At 42.6% G+C, this 16,065-nt stretch overlaps 1 pseudogene; it reads right to left on the bottom strand.

Annotated features, from left to right (window-relative positions):
- The window catches only part of LOC148534709 (uncharacterized), a 65,061-nt pseudogene extending 51,274 nt beyond the window's left edge, over nucleotides 1–13,787 (bottom strand).
- Between the last annotated feature and the right edge of the window lie 2,278 nt (nucleotides 13,788–16,065).

The following is a 16,065-nucleotide window of genomic DNA, read 5'->3' as shown; positions in this document are numbered from 1 at the left end:
AGAACTAACATTTTACTCTACAAAGCTGTGTCCAGTGGAATTATACTGGGTACAAATTATGCCAGGTGACAACAGAATAAATAAAAATAAAAAATTGTGTGCTGCAATGTCTGAAGGCAAATGATCTCCATTGTATAAAAACCACCTAGTGTACCGCAGCCAAAGAGGAACATCCGAGCCAAACCGAACCACTCATCTCTAAATTTACGTTGACATTTTGGTGGGCCCCAATGCTAGTGATGGGCATATGGTCCAGTGGGTGTTATTATTCCACTGTGCCTTGCAGAAAGATTGCACATTGGATTGTGCCAATGGGGAGCATTGCTGTGCTATTTTGTGGGGAGTGCTTATGCCCAGGCACTTTATGCTCTCTTGGCACTCATGATGATTATCTACCATAGCCATAAATTCTGAACCAACCCATGTGCGTCTCTTCACAGCAGCAGTCATTAAAATAGAAGCAATTTAAAAAAATTAAAGAAAAGTTAGCAAATGAACATTATTTTGATGTGCATATACTGGCCAGTATTTCAATATTCATATACTGTATTTTACAAATGATTTATTGAATTTTCAGCAATTTAAAACTGATAAAACAAACAGATAACAAAATAAGGAATTTGAAAATCATGTTTTAGTTTGAATGTAAACTCTCACAAGGAGGGCCCTGCCTCCTCTTGTTTCATCCGTTCCCCCTATGCTCATGTAACTAAGCTGATAGATATACAGTATGATTGTAATTATGCTTACACATGTAAATATGTACACTAGAAGGGGTCTACTCATTATGTTAGTTATCGGTGTCCCCGATTAGTAACATTCTTACTCGCTGCAAGTGCTGGAGAAATTCATCATTGTTCCGGTGTGGAGACAGCTGATCTGAAAATCAGCTGTCATCCCGACCAGCTTCACTGATCTTTTGGAGCAGTGAAACGTAGCACTGCCGAGGCTGACTAAGCAGTATTAGTGCGCCTGCGTGAACTAGTGTTCATGCCTGCCCACAAAACCCCGGTGTATGGCAGAAGGAGCTTGACACGAGCGGAGGGATCTGAAAGATCACAACCCGGTACTCCTTCCCATAGGGGTATGCGCCGTGTGTGGGAGCAAATGCCATCTGAGCATGGCGAATGCTCCCGCAGTCAAGCTCCGATCTCAGAGCTTTTCCAGCATGTTAGCCCTTTTTTTTTTTTTAAAGTGGCAATAATTTAAAAGGGTAAACTAGTCTGTTTTTGCCTTGAAAGTATTGCTGCTTTAAAAATTACGGGCTAACTCTCTAGAATTGTGTCCGTGACTGAATCCCACAGACTATTACATAAGACCCAAGATAGCAAATCTATTTTCAAAGTACTAGTATTTACCCTAATCAAAAACCTGTGAGGTCTACTTAATTAGATTTTTCTTTCTTTTAAACTTTTTTTTAAGCTGAAGCAAAACTGTGTCAATGTCTGATGAGACGTCCAGAGCTTCTTCTGCTGAGAAAATGAGCCCTTTCAGCAATGCCAAGAAAAATGATGTCCAAAATGCAGCTACAGTAAATGATTCATTTTCCTGCCAAATACTGAAAACTCTTTTATGAATCAAAAGAGGAATCAGGAACAGTAGTGTTACTGTTACTGCATTGTGGTTTTTCTGAAATAACGAACACTCTGAGCACTGGCTGATTTCCTGATTTCATGGGAGGGGCACTCTACTTCTCCAATCACTAATCATCTCTAATTATAGTTTTCTGAAAAAGTTATATTCAGTTTGTCTATAAACTCAAGAATATACTGGGTCCATCTCTCTTTTAAAATTACCTTATTTATACACAGTGCAAATAAATGTCACATATAATGCTCAACTGTTTTATTTGCTTTGTATATAGAATAAAAAAAACATGGTAAAGAAATGTGTAGGTACTTTCACATTCTTGATTTATAGGTTATGATAAAGTAAGCAAAAAATTGAAAAGCAGAGAACAAAATAAGTACATTTACATAAGTAAAAAACATTAAAGTGCTTCACAAAAAGTAGAGTGGGAATAAATATAGATGGAATGGATCAGGGCGGAACATGACTTCACCAGGTCAAATACCAAACTTTGGGTAAACGTCTGGCTATGCAGGTCCCACCCTCCAAGACACCTGTGTCTCTTTGGGTATGTTAGTGGAGGAGTCTCTGGAATAAACCCTGTCAGCAGACAGCCTTGAAGAAGAGCTCTGTGGAGCTCGAAACGCGTTAGCCCATCTTCTCTACATTTACCCTGCACTAAGATTAATGCTTGTGAGTGTCTGGTGGGGTTTATTCTGGAGACTTCCAAATATTATACCAAAACAGACACTCACACCATCAGACTGGTACGAAATTGCTCCATTTGGAGCTGATTAGTTATGCTTTTCACATCTTTCATGTTTCATTGCTGCACCAAGTGAGCTAATTGTATTAATTATATGCATTGCTGCTCCAAGTGTGCTAATTTTATTCAATATATGCATTGTTGATTATGGTTCCCTTGTGAGCATAATCTATGTTTAGTCTTGCTCTACAGGGAGCTAATTAAATTGGTATACACGCGTTTATGTGAACCAAGCTATATGTATTATCAATAAATGTACACGTTTTTCTCAAGTACAAAATTGTTGAATTTCCATTCAAGGTCACAATTAGTGCTTGGGTTACTACATATTTTTATTTTGCAATATATCTCTCCCATGGGTAAGGGATACCCATTCTAGTTATTATAACAAGGCAGCAGAATTGTGAGGTGCACCTAAGGCCCTAGCATCATTTGTTCAAGGGTTAGGTGTCGTTGTGTAGTAGATGATAGAATAAGTAAGGGAAAGGAGAAGCACATAAGGGAAGACAGCCCTGCTCATGAGAGCTTACATTCAAAAGAGGAGGGGCAGGAAGACAGGGGTGATACAGATGGTGTAGACCAGGGGTTGCCAACCTGCGGCTCTCGAGCCGCATTTGGCTCTTTTGTGTTTCCCTTGCGGCTCGGCAGCCCCCCACTGGTACTGAGAACGCTGGTCTCTGAAGCGATCAGAGACTAAAGAAGCCTCTGATCGCTTCAGGGGCCAGCATTCCCAGTGATGCAGTGCGCGGGTGAAGTCATGATATCATCCGCGATGTGAGGAGCCCGTGTGCCTGCTGGATCCAGTTAGATCTAGCAGGCAGCAGCGATGGTGGGACTCAGGAGTCCTGATGGCATGGAGTGGTGCCAGCATGAAGAAAGGTAAGTTTCTTCATAGAGGTGTGGGCGGGGAGGGGGAGCCAGTACTGGGGGCACTACCTTAAGGGGCACGACTACAGGGAGCATTGCAGAACGGGCACAACTACTGGGGACATTGCTTTATGGGCACAACTACAGGGGGCATTGCAGAAGGGGCACAACAACTGAGGGCATTGCATAATGGGCACAACTACTAAGGGCATTGCATAATGGGCACAGCTACAGGGGGCATTGCATAAGGGGCACAGCTACAGAGGGAATTGCATAAGGGCTAGAACTACTAGGGGCATTGCTTAATGGGCTCAACTACAGGGAGCACTGTATATGGGGCACAACTACAGGGGGCACAGCATAATGGGCACTACTGCCTAAGAGCCAGTGGGGGGGCAACCTGAGAGCTAGGGGGATGATGCCTGCTTTCATGCTTATGGGGGAAGAGTGGGGATGTTGAGATAACTCCAGGTGGAGGGGGGGCTAGAGTGACACGGGGACCGCTGCAGTGGCATGGGGGGCTGCAATGAGACATGAATGTGGGCTGGAATGGCAATGGAGGGGGCTGGAGTGACACATGGAGGAGCTGAAGTGTGTAATATGTGAATCTTGCTTTTTCAATGTATGTTATGTGGTTCTGGATTTCAAAGTGTAATTTATGTGGATGTGTTTTTTAAAACATTTAATTTGGATCTGGCTTTTTTCAATGTACTTTATGTGGTTCTGGATCTCAATATGTATTTTAAGTAGATGTAATTTTTTAAATGTATTTTATGTGAACGTAGCTTTTTCAATGTTTTCTATATTGCGCTGGCTTATATTGGGAAGTTTATATTGGGAAGTTTATGTAAATTGTGTATTTTCAATGTGCTGGGCTCGCCCCCAGTGTGACTAAAAACAGGGGTGTAACACAAGGTTATACTCCTGCGAATGTCATGCCAAAAGGCGTGCGCACAAAAATGGAGCGTGGCCTTGTGACAGCCTGACCATCCCCCATTTTTTGCGAACACGCGCATGGTATCGGCTCTTTAACTTGACTACAGATATTTTTTGGCTCTTTGCCTTTGACTGGTTGGCCACCCCTGGTGTAGATAGTGAGGATGGAGCATGGAGCAGTGGATTAGGATGGGAGCTACTGTAGGTCGCCTATTGGATTTGCAGATTTTTTTCTTCTCTCTTCTGTGCCAATCGGGGCTAAATATATACAGGTTGACTAAGTATATTTCTTTCTCGACTGCGATTTCGGCAGTTCTGTGAGTAGGAAATGCTCTTAATATCCCATTCTGAAAATACAAAATTCTGACCCTAGTACGCTCTCAAATTACCGTCCTATCTCCCAGCTCTCATGCCCCTCCAAACTACTTGAGAGACTTGTCTACACCCGCCTCACACACTTTCTTAACTCACACCACTTATTGGACCCACTTCAATCCGGCTTTCGTTCCCAACACTCCACAGAGACAGCACTGACTAAGGTAGTAAATGATCTTGTCACTGCCAAGGCTAAAGGCCATTATTCACTTCTAATTCTTCTAGCTCTCTCTGCTGCTTTTGACACTGTTGACCACTCTCTTCTCATACAAACACTACAATCCATAGGTCTTAAGGGCACAGCTCTTTCTTGGTTTTCTTCCTACCTATCTGATCGCTCTTTTACTGTTCATTTTTCTGATTCTGCCTCCTCTTCGCTACCTCTATCAGTTGGAGTACCGCAAGGCTCTGTCTTAGGTCCTCTGCTATTCTCAATCTATACCACCTCTCTTGGCAAACTAATCAGCTCTTTTGGATTTCAGTACCATCTGTATGCGGATGATACTCAAATCTACCTATCCTCTACCAGATTTATCTCCATCTGTATTGGTCCGTGTCACTGAATGTCTTTCTGCCATTTCATCTTGGATGTCATCTCGCCACCTGAAACTTAATATTTCTAAAATAGAATTAATTATATTTCCACCGGCCAATAACAGTTACCAACCTGATCTCTCGATCACTGTTGATACCTCGACCATCCACCCCACCCCACAAGCTCGCTGCCTTGGTGTCATCCTTGACTCTGAACTGTCCTTTGTTCCCCACATTCAATCTGTCTCAAAATCATGTTACATACACTTAAAAAACATATTCAAGATTCGACCATATCTCACACAAGACACTGCAAAAACTCTAATCCATGCACTTATTATTTCCCGCATTGACTATTGCAATAGCCTCCTTACTGGTCTTCCCAAAAACAGGCTATCACCATTACAATCCATTATGAATGCAGCTGCAAGGCTTATCTTCCTTGCAAAACGTTCTTCTTCTGCTGCCCCGCTCTGTCAGTCCCTCCATTGGTTGTCGGTTTTCTACCGTATTCAATACATAATACTTTCACTTACACATAAGGCTATTAACCAAACCACACCAACATACATCTCTTCACTCATCTCAAAATATCTCCCAACCCGACCTCTCCGCTCAGCACAAGATCTGCGTCTCTCATCCCCATGCATTACTTGCTCCCATTCACGGTTACAGGACTTTCTTCGCGCTACACCCACTCTATGGAATGAACTACCTCGCACAATAAGACTTTCATCTAGTCTCCAATCCTTCAAGCGATCCCTGAAAACTCACCTCTTCAGGCAAGCTTATCAAATTCCAGAACCTCCCACATAACCTTCATAGCTTCCATATCTAATTACATCCCCTTTTTACAGTCCACACACATTCTCACACATTGTCTTTCTCTCACATCCTCATGACATTTGGTCGACATTCCTGTGTGACTGGATCATGCAGCCAACCAAGAAACTGTGCATTCTGGCTGGACCAAATGCAATATATAGCACCTATCCTTGTGTATCAATGCCTATTTCCCTATAGATTGTAAGCTTGCGAGCAGGGCCTTCCTACCTATATATCTGTCTGTTATTACCCAGTTTTGTTCTATTAATGTTTACAATTGTAAAGCGCAACGGAATATGCTGCGCTATATAAGAAACTGTTAATAAATAAAATAAATAATAAAATATGTTTTTGTTTTTTTTTGCTCTGTCAGGCTGCGACTGCTTATACTAATATTATGTCCCTTCATATTTCTATACCATATATTTAACCAATTAAGTTGGCTTGTGCATGCTTACAATGTTAATATTGTTTTTCCTTATACAGATTCATTAGTAAGTATTGAACATGGGTGGGGATGTCAGTGCCTCCCTTATTTTTTTTTTTTACTGCATTGTTTCCTCCTTTTATCCCCCTTTAGTAAACACTCTGACCCAATGTTGTGGGTAATTTTGTTTTTTTTTCCCTTTTTTCCCTACTTTTCTTTCCTCATACAGGATCCATTATATCTATGTATCAGAGGTATTATATATTATATATTATCAGTATTTAACTCATGTCTTCTATAAAATATTGAAATGTGGTGCAAGTCTTTTCTCTAAATGTTAAAGGGTTAAACTCCCCTAATAAGGAAAGGTTAGCATTATCTACCTTCAATATAGGGCAGATGTGGAGGTGCTACAGGAGACTCACTTCTCCCTGAGTCCGCCTGTCTTACATGTCGGTTATTTTGCTAATGGCCCATTTAATCGGAATGGGGTGGCGATTCTTTTTCGGGCCTCAGTGTCTTTTGTGTTTCACTCTAAAACGACAGACAAAAGCAGGCGATATCTTATATTAACCAGACTCTTGGATTATAGGTGGGTTACCCTGGTTTCCGTAAACTCCCCCAATTCTAATCAGGTTCATTTCCTTCCTTTAACTTATTCGATCACTGTTTGGTACGGGAATTCTATATGTTTGGAGCATAGGGCCTGATTCAGACCCAGTCGCAAGCGCTGAGCGCTCGCAACCGGGTCGATGGTGGCCCACAATGCATGCGCACGACGGTGCCGGCTCCGTCGAGCGCATGCGCGAGACCCGGCTAGCGACGGGCACTCCGTCACTCCGGGTCTCGCACCAAAGGGGGCGAGCTGTCGATGTTGAGTGACAGCACGCCCCATTTGGTGGGCGGGACGGGGGGGTGGCTGCCCAAACAGAGGCGTTCCCATGAGAACGCCTGCCGTTTTGGGCGGCCCCACTGACATCACAAGTGATGTCAGTGGAGAGCTTCCGGCTCTGTTAGAGCCGAAAGATCTCTGGGGCTTGCGATGGGCGAGACCCTACCACCAGGGTCTCGTCGCAAGCCCGATGGTCGCGATGGTCTTGATCATCGTGACCATCATCCTGGTCGCTCGCAATAGCTGTGGGTGGTCGTTCAAATCGTTCAAACGTTCATCTGACAAATCTGACCGTGTGTATGCACCTTTATTCCCGTATAGATTTATTTTTCTCAGATAAATAGACTCTGCAATATTCCGGGTCAGTCTCTATCTTATCTATTACATGGTCAGGTCATGCAGCCCTCCTTTGGGATTGGGATATTTCTTCAGCTAGGATACCTCCACAACCTTGGAGACTATCCCCTCATCTACTACAGGAGTTTGGGGCCAAACAGTCTTTGACTCATGGTCTATCTATGTACCCAGATATCAATTCTCCAGCTGTCACTACTATCTTTAACTTTTGGTGTGCTCTTAAAGCAGTGACCCGGGGTGTAGCCATTCAAACTGGGGCTAGACTTAAAAGGCAGACTGCTCAATCCCAATTCAATTTAGAAGCTAAACTTCAAGAAATTGAAGACTGTAATAAAACACAGCCTTCTAAAGCTTTTCATCAGGCATTGTTCTCTATTAGAAGCCAATTACAGAAACTGTTGATGGCCGATACCCGGGTTGCCCTTAATAGACTGCACAAAAAGTTCTATTCTGTTGGAAATAGAGCAAGAAATATGTTAGCATGGAAATTGAGGTATTGGCAAGTTAGGACTAGGCTTAAGAATATATTTTTCCCCACAGGTGTTAAAGTAGCGAACCCTACCAATATAGCCAGCCAATTCGCTGAGTATTATGCTGAATTTTTGAACTGTCTTCCGTTTTCCAGCCCTCGATCTTATCGGTCCAATCTTTTCTCGAAGGCCTAGATCTCCCTTTCCACTCGACAGATCAATTGCATTTGCAGAACTCCCTTTGGATAGCTCAGGAGGTGGCAACAGTGATTGATCTTCTTCCATCTGGTAAGGCTCCCGGCCCTGACAGGTTTATTAACGATTTTTATACAAATATCCGGGACCTTCTACTCCCCATACTCGCGGTCATGTTTAACGAGGTCACTGAATCTGGTAAATTTCCAAATGAGATGCTAGATGTGCAAATTTTAACTTTGCCTAAGTCAGGGAAAGATCCAACATATTGTAAAATTTACCCCATTGCTCTTTTAAATGGTGATGTAAACATTTTTGCAAGGATGATCGCCAATAGGCTTAGCCCACTACTTTCCTTCTTAATTCATACCGATCAGGTGGGATTAGTTTCAGGAAGAGAGGTTTCGGATAATACCTAGGGGTAAATTTACTAGTGAGAATTTTTAGAAGTGAGTTTTAGAATAGATGTTGCCCACAGCAACAAATCATATTGTACTTAACATTTAACTAGCACCTTCTAGAAGATAATAGCTAGAATCTGATTGGTTGCTATGGGCAACATCTCTTCTAAAACTCACTTCTAAAGACTCTCACTTTAGTAAATTTACCCCCTAGAGTCTTTAATTTAATGGATTCTCATTCACTATCTAAGACAGGATATATATCTCTTGATGCCGAGAATTCTATAGGATCAATTGATTATATACAGTAAGTGAACTGCACTCTATAAATTTGGTTTACGAGATCATATTCTTGCATCAATATTAGCTTTATATAATGCTCCCTCGGCTAAGGTATTCAGTAATGGCTTTCTATCTGATGCATTTCCCATTTATAACGGTATCCGGCAGAGATGTCCATTGTCTGCCCATATCTTTGATTTGGTGATTGAACCGTTGGCTGCTAAGATCCGTGCTACTGCTGATTTCCCTGGTAGTGGGTTGATGATACAATTCATAAACTTTGTAGCTTTGCAGACAATGGGCCTGATTCAGACCCACTCGCGAGCGGCTGTCCGCTCGCAAGTGGGTCGATGTTATGCACTGAGCATGCGCACGACGGAGGGAGCTCCGTCGTGCGCATGCGCCAGACGCGACGAGCGAAGGAAGTCCTTCGCTCGTTGTGTCCGATCAAAGGGGGCGTGCTGTCAATGTTGATTGACAGCACGCCCCCTTTGGTGGGCGTGCCGGGGGCGTGCCTCCCTGACGGGGGCGTTCCCACGGGAACGCCTCCCGTCAGAAGCCGGCCCACTGACATCACTAGTGATGTCAGTGGGAGTGATTTTGGCTCTGATAGAGCCAAAATCACTCCGGAGCTTGCGGTTGAAAACCTCAACCGCAGGCTCCGGCTCGCAATTTCGATGGTCGCGATGGTCTCGACCATCGCGGCCATCAAAATGCACGCTCGTATAGCCTGTGGGTGGTGACCCGCAGCTATACGAGCGTCCAGGAGGACGCTCCATGAAAATGGAGCCCGGCCCTCATTCAGAGCGTGCGCTCTGCTCAGAGCGTACGGCTCTGAATGAGGGCCAATGTACTTCTTTTTGTCTCAGAGCCTATGACCTCATTGCCATACCTTCATAAAATATTGGATAGTTATAGTGAAGCCTCCTATTATAAACTGATCAATTCTAAAGGTGCCTACACACATAGCGATGTGCTCACGATCCGACATCGTGTACGATTTCCCCTGAACTCTCCTCGGGAGCTCCCCGGCAGTCATGGTCACGATTAGGTAAAAAAAAGCTGCCAATTTGACTCACGATCTCACGATCTATCCAGCAACATGTCGGAAGTCCAAATCGTGAGATCGTGCATGATAAATTGTGAGTTTACCAAACAACACACGAGGATATTCACGATTGGTCAGAAATTTAAATAATGGGTGGGGCTAGCTATGGGTATAAAAAGCAGGTGCCATTTTAACCCTGTGCACATTCTGCTCTTCTACTAGTGAGGCTAGGTGTATACCTGGTGAACCCTGTACATTGCTACTGTGCTCTGCTTTGTATTTGGCGTGCCTTTTACAAAGTGTGTTCTACCTGCAAGTGTGCATTCTATCCTGTTCCTGAATTCTGTGCTGATGGATCCCTATCGGTATAGAGTTATGGTGGCCTATGCTAGGCTCAAGGTGGTGAAGGAGAGGGCCCAACGAAGGAGGAGAGCATGCTGGACCAAGGAGTGACTGCTGCAAAGGGATACTCGCTCTCACATGTCCCTGCTGATGGAGATCAAGGAGAACAACACGGACGACTACCACAACCACCTGTGCATAGATGACGACACTTTCCAGGAGTTGCTGAGTATGGTGACCCCCCAAATCCGAAAGCAGGATACAAAGTGGCGGAGGGCAATCCCTGCTGAAGAGAGGCTGGTGGCTACCCTGAGGTACCTGGCTACAGGAAGGTCACTGGAAGACCTGAAATTTCTCCCCTCAGTCCTTGGGCGTCATTATCCCGGAGTGCTGCAGTACCAGTATTGCTAGGTAAGAAAAAAAAACACACTGCACATTTGTTTCTAGTCAAAGAGAAAGTTTTTATTTTTTGTGTTATTTTTTTTATCTCTTAATATAACTGTGTTGACAGCCAATAAGGCTGCATTAACACTGTGCCAACAACACTGCACAGTAGTAAATAAAAAAATGTTGTGGGTTTTTTTTATATATAAATTTTACATTATGCATATAAAATGTAGAAAACAGCATTATCACCAAATGTTATCAATCCCAATAGGTGCTGCTGTATGCTATACAGTGAGTCAGACGCCACACTGAACAGGCCAATACACACATGGCACAAGTACAGATTGTGGCCCAGCTTCCATCAATCTGTACTTGCGCCATGTGTGAAGTGACTTTGTCCAATCAGGATCATCACCACCGTATACCATACAGCACCTATTGGGAGTGATAAAATTTGGTGATAATACAGGCAACAAAACAAAAAATAATAATAATAATAAAATAATGGGGCAAATCATCATCTGCCTCCAGCAGAGCTGTATAGATAGCCTGGCTTGTGGATGGGGTACTGGGTGGGGGAGTAGCCTCCAAATGGGCTGGTGGGGGCCTCACAGAGGCGGTTGGGGCAGGTGAATGCAGAAGTGGGTCTGCTATGTAAGTTGACCCATGCAAATTAGAATTTAGTGACCTTATTAAGAGCTCATACACCAGCCTTTGGAAATTTTCTTTGTTGGGTCATCCATTTTACTCATTGTGCTATTGATATGAGCTGTGAAATCGTCAATGTCGTCTGGCTGTTTTTGTAGGAAGCGTTCCGCTTGTTGCAGAAATATGTCCTCCTGCTCTGTATACTGCTGCTGCCTTTTCCCCTGCCTTTTCTTTTTCCTTTGGGAAGGTGCGGAACATGATGGGGGGGTTGAATGGTTTTTGGCACTGGGGAAGAAGTATCCACCTCGCTGTCTCCAATCACATTGATGTCCGGCGTTGAGGACAAAGAGTCTAAATAGGAAAAATATGGAGAAAAAATATTATATGTCATGTTCAAACCCATTTTTTTATATTTTTCTAGTTTCCAAACACCGTGGATGAGTGGAAGAGCATCGCTGAAGGGTTTGAACAACGTTCGAATTTCCCTAACTGCGGAGGAGCCAGCGATGGAAAACATATATGCATCAACCCACCTGCCAACCTGCCAACACTGGATCATATTACTGCAACTTTAAAGGCTTCTTCAGCATCATTCTCATGGCAGTGGTGAATGCCAACTACGAATTTTTGTTTGTGGATGTTGGCAAGAATGGCCGTGCTTTGGATGGTGAGTACTTCAAACAGACGGCATTCTACCAGAGACTCACCAACAAAACCCTCAACTTGCCATCACTGGACGAGACAAAGCACGGCCTAAATTATGTATTCATTGCAGACAAGGCTTTTGCTTTACATGAACATGTGATGAAGCCATTTGCACAGACGGGCCTGACCAGAGAGAAGAGGATCTACAACTATCGTCTATCCCGGGCACGGCACATTGTGGAAAATGCGTTTGGAATACTCAGCAACCGGTTCCGCATTTTCCACACCACCATAAACTTACGTGTGGACATGATAGACTGGGTCATGGTGGCATGCTGTGTGCTGCATAACTTTCTGTGAAGAAAAACTACACAAGGAGGACCAATCACAGCTAGAACAGAAGATGCAGGAGATTGCCCAGTTTACATCAGTGTCTGCACCTCCAATTCCAACAACATCAACTCCACGTGCCAAAAAAGTGAAGGAGTATATGGCCTATTTCAATGGACCAGGTGTGATGCCATGGCAGGAGGACTGTCTGTGAGATAACTGACTATAGTGGACAATTGGGATTGATATAAAATGTTTTGTTTAAAAAAATAAAAGATTTTGGTTTATGAACTGTGTCTCTACTTATCAAAACTTCCTCAGATGGTCCACTCACTGCTGCCGCCTCTTTTCCCTCTCGCTCGGCCATCAGGACGACAGACTGGAGCTGTGGCTCCTGATCGCTGATGAAGCTTATCAAGTTATAGTACCACAGCGTTGGATGATATACGTCGTCGGTGCCTGCTCCGGACCTTTTCGAATCGTCCACTTTCTTCTTCTCCTTGACGTAGACCGTATGCAGGTTCTGGATTTTCTGGCAGACTGTTTTCAGGGTAGCATCAGCAATAGACTTTTTTGTGTACGCCAACAACACCTCCAAAGCTGCCAATTTGTGAGACTTATTATGGTATTGTCTACAGCTTATCCGGCATAGACATTCTTCAGACTGTAGGATCTTGAGGAATACAGTCACAAACTCTCGCTCGCTATCCATAGATTCCTAGAATGAATAAAAATATGGACATATACATGTTTAGCTATAATTGTTAATTGTTTTGTGATTTTAAATGTTGTTTATTCTTAATGTTTTTATATTTTTATTTTACAGGATTTTAACGTGTTTTGAATTGTATTTTAATGTTTTTTTTACAAGTTTTTAATATGCTTGTAATGGTATTTTAAAATGTTTTTTTACAGGATTTTAATATGTTTGTAATGGTATTTTAATATTTTTTTTTACAGGATTTGAATATGCTTGTAATGGTATTGTAATATGTTTTTTTACAGGTTTTTAATAAGTTTGTTTAGCCTGATGTATTATATTTGTTTATGTTGTTGAAATATATTTGTTTATGGTGTTATAAAACAACATTATAAACAAATATATTACAACAACAAAAACAAATGTAATATATTTGTTTATGCTGTTCAAATATATTTTATGTTGATGTAATGTGTTTGTTTATGTTGTAATATATTTTTTTATGACATTTTTATATATTTGGAGTTTTTCCATATTTTCTAGGTATTTATAAGGTGGCCTATGACATTGGTGAGCAGTGAGTGGGTAGGTGGTTAGTGCACATTAGTGGGCATGGGAGATTAATACATGACCCAGCCACCGCCCACCTCATATAGGTGGGCGGTGGCTGGGTTATGCATTTATAGGTGGGTGGCACACATTGGTGGGTAGTGGGGTTGCTTCAATACAGTAGCAATACTCACCCAAAGCATAGAAGTCCAGACTTGAATGTGCAGGCTCTCAAATTTCATCCTTCCTTCTACAAACCACAATGCTGCACAAGATGGCGATTGGGCGTGTACAGGGTCCTGTCAGTCAAAATACGCAATGTACGATGAATCATGAGATACATCATGAGTAAAAAGTACTCATGATCGGTACCGCATCGTATACGAGATTGTCAGATCTGCCCTACAGCATGGCAGATCTAAAGATGCGATATACGATGATTTAGAAAAGGTACGATGTACACCTTATCCTTTAATTGACCTATTATGGACACCAAACCAGCAAGTTCCACACTTCTCTCGTCTACTACAGCTTCATTGAAAGTTTGGGATAGGATGGTATCTCATTTAAAACGTACCCCTTCCCACTGTTAACCTTTCTTTTTTAGCTTTTTCTAAATTAATCCCTAATTTACATGTGTCAGTTTGGACTTCATGTGGTATTACAACTTTGGGCGATCTAATGGACAGGAGCTCATTACATACATTCTCTTGCTTGCAAGACCGCTATTCTCTCCCGCGCACAGTGCTGTTTCAATATTAGCCGATTTGTCACAGGTTTGGGAGTGTCACTAAGCCTTTTAGGTCAGCTGGTAAATTCCCCATAGACTTAGCGTCACTCCTTACTTCTGGTAAGGGTTCGGGGGGATATTTCATATTGGTACAGGCTTCAATTACAACTGATGCAGTGTGTTAAGTCTTTCTCTCAACTTTGGTGGGAGTGTGAATTAGGTCATCCTATTTCTAAAGCTCAGTGAGAGCTGATTTATACTTCATCCAATGGTATGTCTAAATGTTTCAACCATTCAGAAAAGCATATAAAACTGTTACATAGATTATATCTAACTCCAGATCATAAGCATACTATTTGGCTGGCACAATCAAAATTTTGTTGGTAAAAATGTGGAGAGGTTGGCCTCATTTACCATATATTTTGGATATGCCCTTTACTTAAAAGATTTTGGAAAGATGTATTGATATATAAAGTTTTAGGGATTACCCTAACCCATACCCTGAATTGGAACTTATACATTTGCTTCATGTACAACCATCTCAAAGATATGTGGCAGGCCATTTATGCATAGCAGCACGGTCTCCTCTAGCTCAGATTTGGAAGCAGCCTCACCTCCCATCTCTGCTCAAAGTGTTTGAAAAGGTCTAAGAGATGGAAACGACTTCTGTGCCTTATTCGGTCTTAGCCTCCTCTCCCTTTAGACAAAAAAGGGGAGAATAGAAGTGATATTTGTGGAGTGAACCAGACATATGCTGCTGATATACTCACTATGGCAAGTGTAACACCAACTACTTGTAAGCAATTAGAACTTCAATAAATTTAATGAGCATATAATAGCACTCCGCGCTGAATAAGATGTATTGCAAACTAAGCAATGACAATATATTCTTTTAACCTTAAGTCTATATACATCAAGATAGGGGATAGAACTAGGGCTGACTCGAGGCAGGTTCAACCAGTGTGGTCGAACAGGGGCGACACCCCATAGAGGACGCACCCCTCCCAATATGTTGATTTCAGCAGGACAGCACTGTCCCGCTATTCCACCCGTGTGCCGAAGTGTCCCACGGGTGGTCGGGAGGTTGGGCACCCCAACCGCTGCTGCTGTGCAGTGGTGCCAGTCCAGGCAGTAGCTGAATGGATGCTGCGTGCATGCACATGGCATTCATTCAGTGCAGCTAGTGACGGAGTGATAGGGGAAGCCCCCAGCCTGACGTTACACTGGAGGCGTGCCATGCGGGCACGCCCCCAAATAACGTCACTTAGGGGGTGTGACCTATGGTAATTAGGCCACCTGGATAGAACACTGACTTATAATAGGGAAATAACATTTATTTCATATGCATGAAACACATGAATAGGTAAAAAATACATTAAAAAAATGTGGACAATTAAATCAACATGCTTGTACCATATGAGGCCAGTGGTGTGAGCAACACATGGTGAGTCAGCCTTAAATCCAGATTACAGGCGAGTTAGCATAACACCACATAGCTTGCCTGGTATAAAGGAGTCCTCGATAAAGAAGATTCTGTCCACATCGTTCAGTCATGGCGTCCACACAACGCGTTTCGGATGTATAGTTGTTTCATTTGTCCACATATTTTTTACCTATTCACATGTGTTTTATGCATATGAAATAAATGTTATTTCCCTATTATAAGTCTGTATTCTATCCCCTAACTTGAGGTATATAGACTTAAGGGTAAACAAATATATTGTCATAGTAGTCTGCAATACATTTTATCCAGGACAAAGTGCTATTATATGCTCATTAAATGTATTGAA

This window comes from Taudactylus pleione, unplaced genomic scaffold (genome assembly GCF_031769625.1).
Source record: "Taudactylus pleione unplaced genomic scaffold, aTauple2 ptg000065l, whole genome shotgun sequence".
Lineage (NCBI taxonomy): Eukaryota > Metazoa > Chordata > Amphibia > Anura > Myobatrachidae > Taudactylus > Taudactylus pleione.
This window is presented reverse-complemented; position numbering and strand designations above follow the sequence as displayed.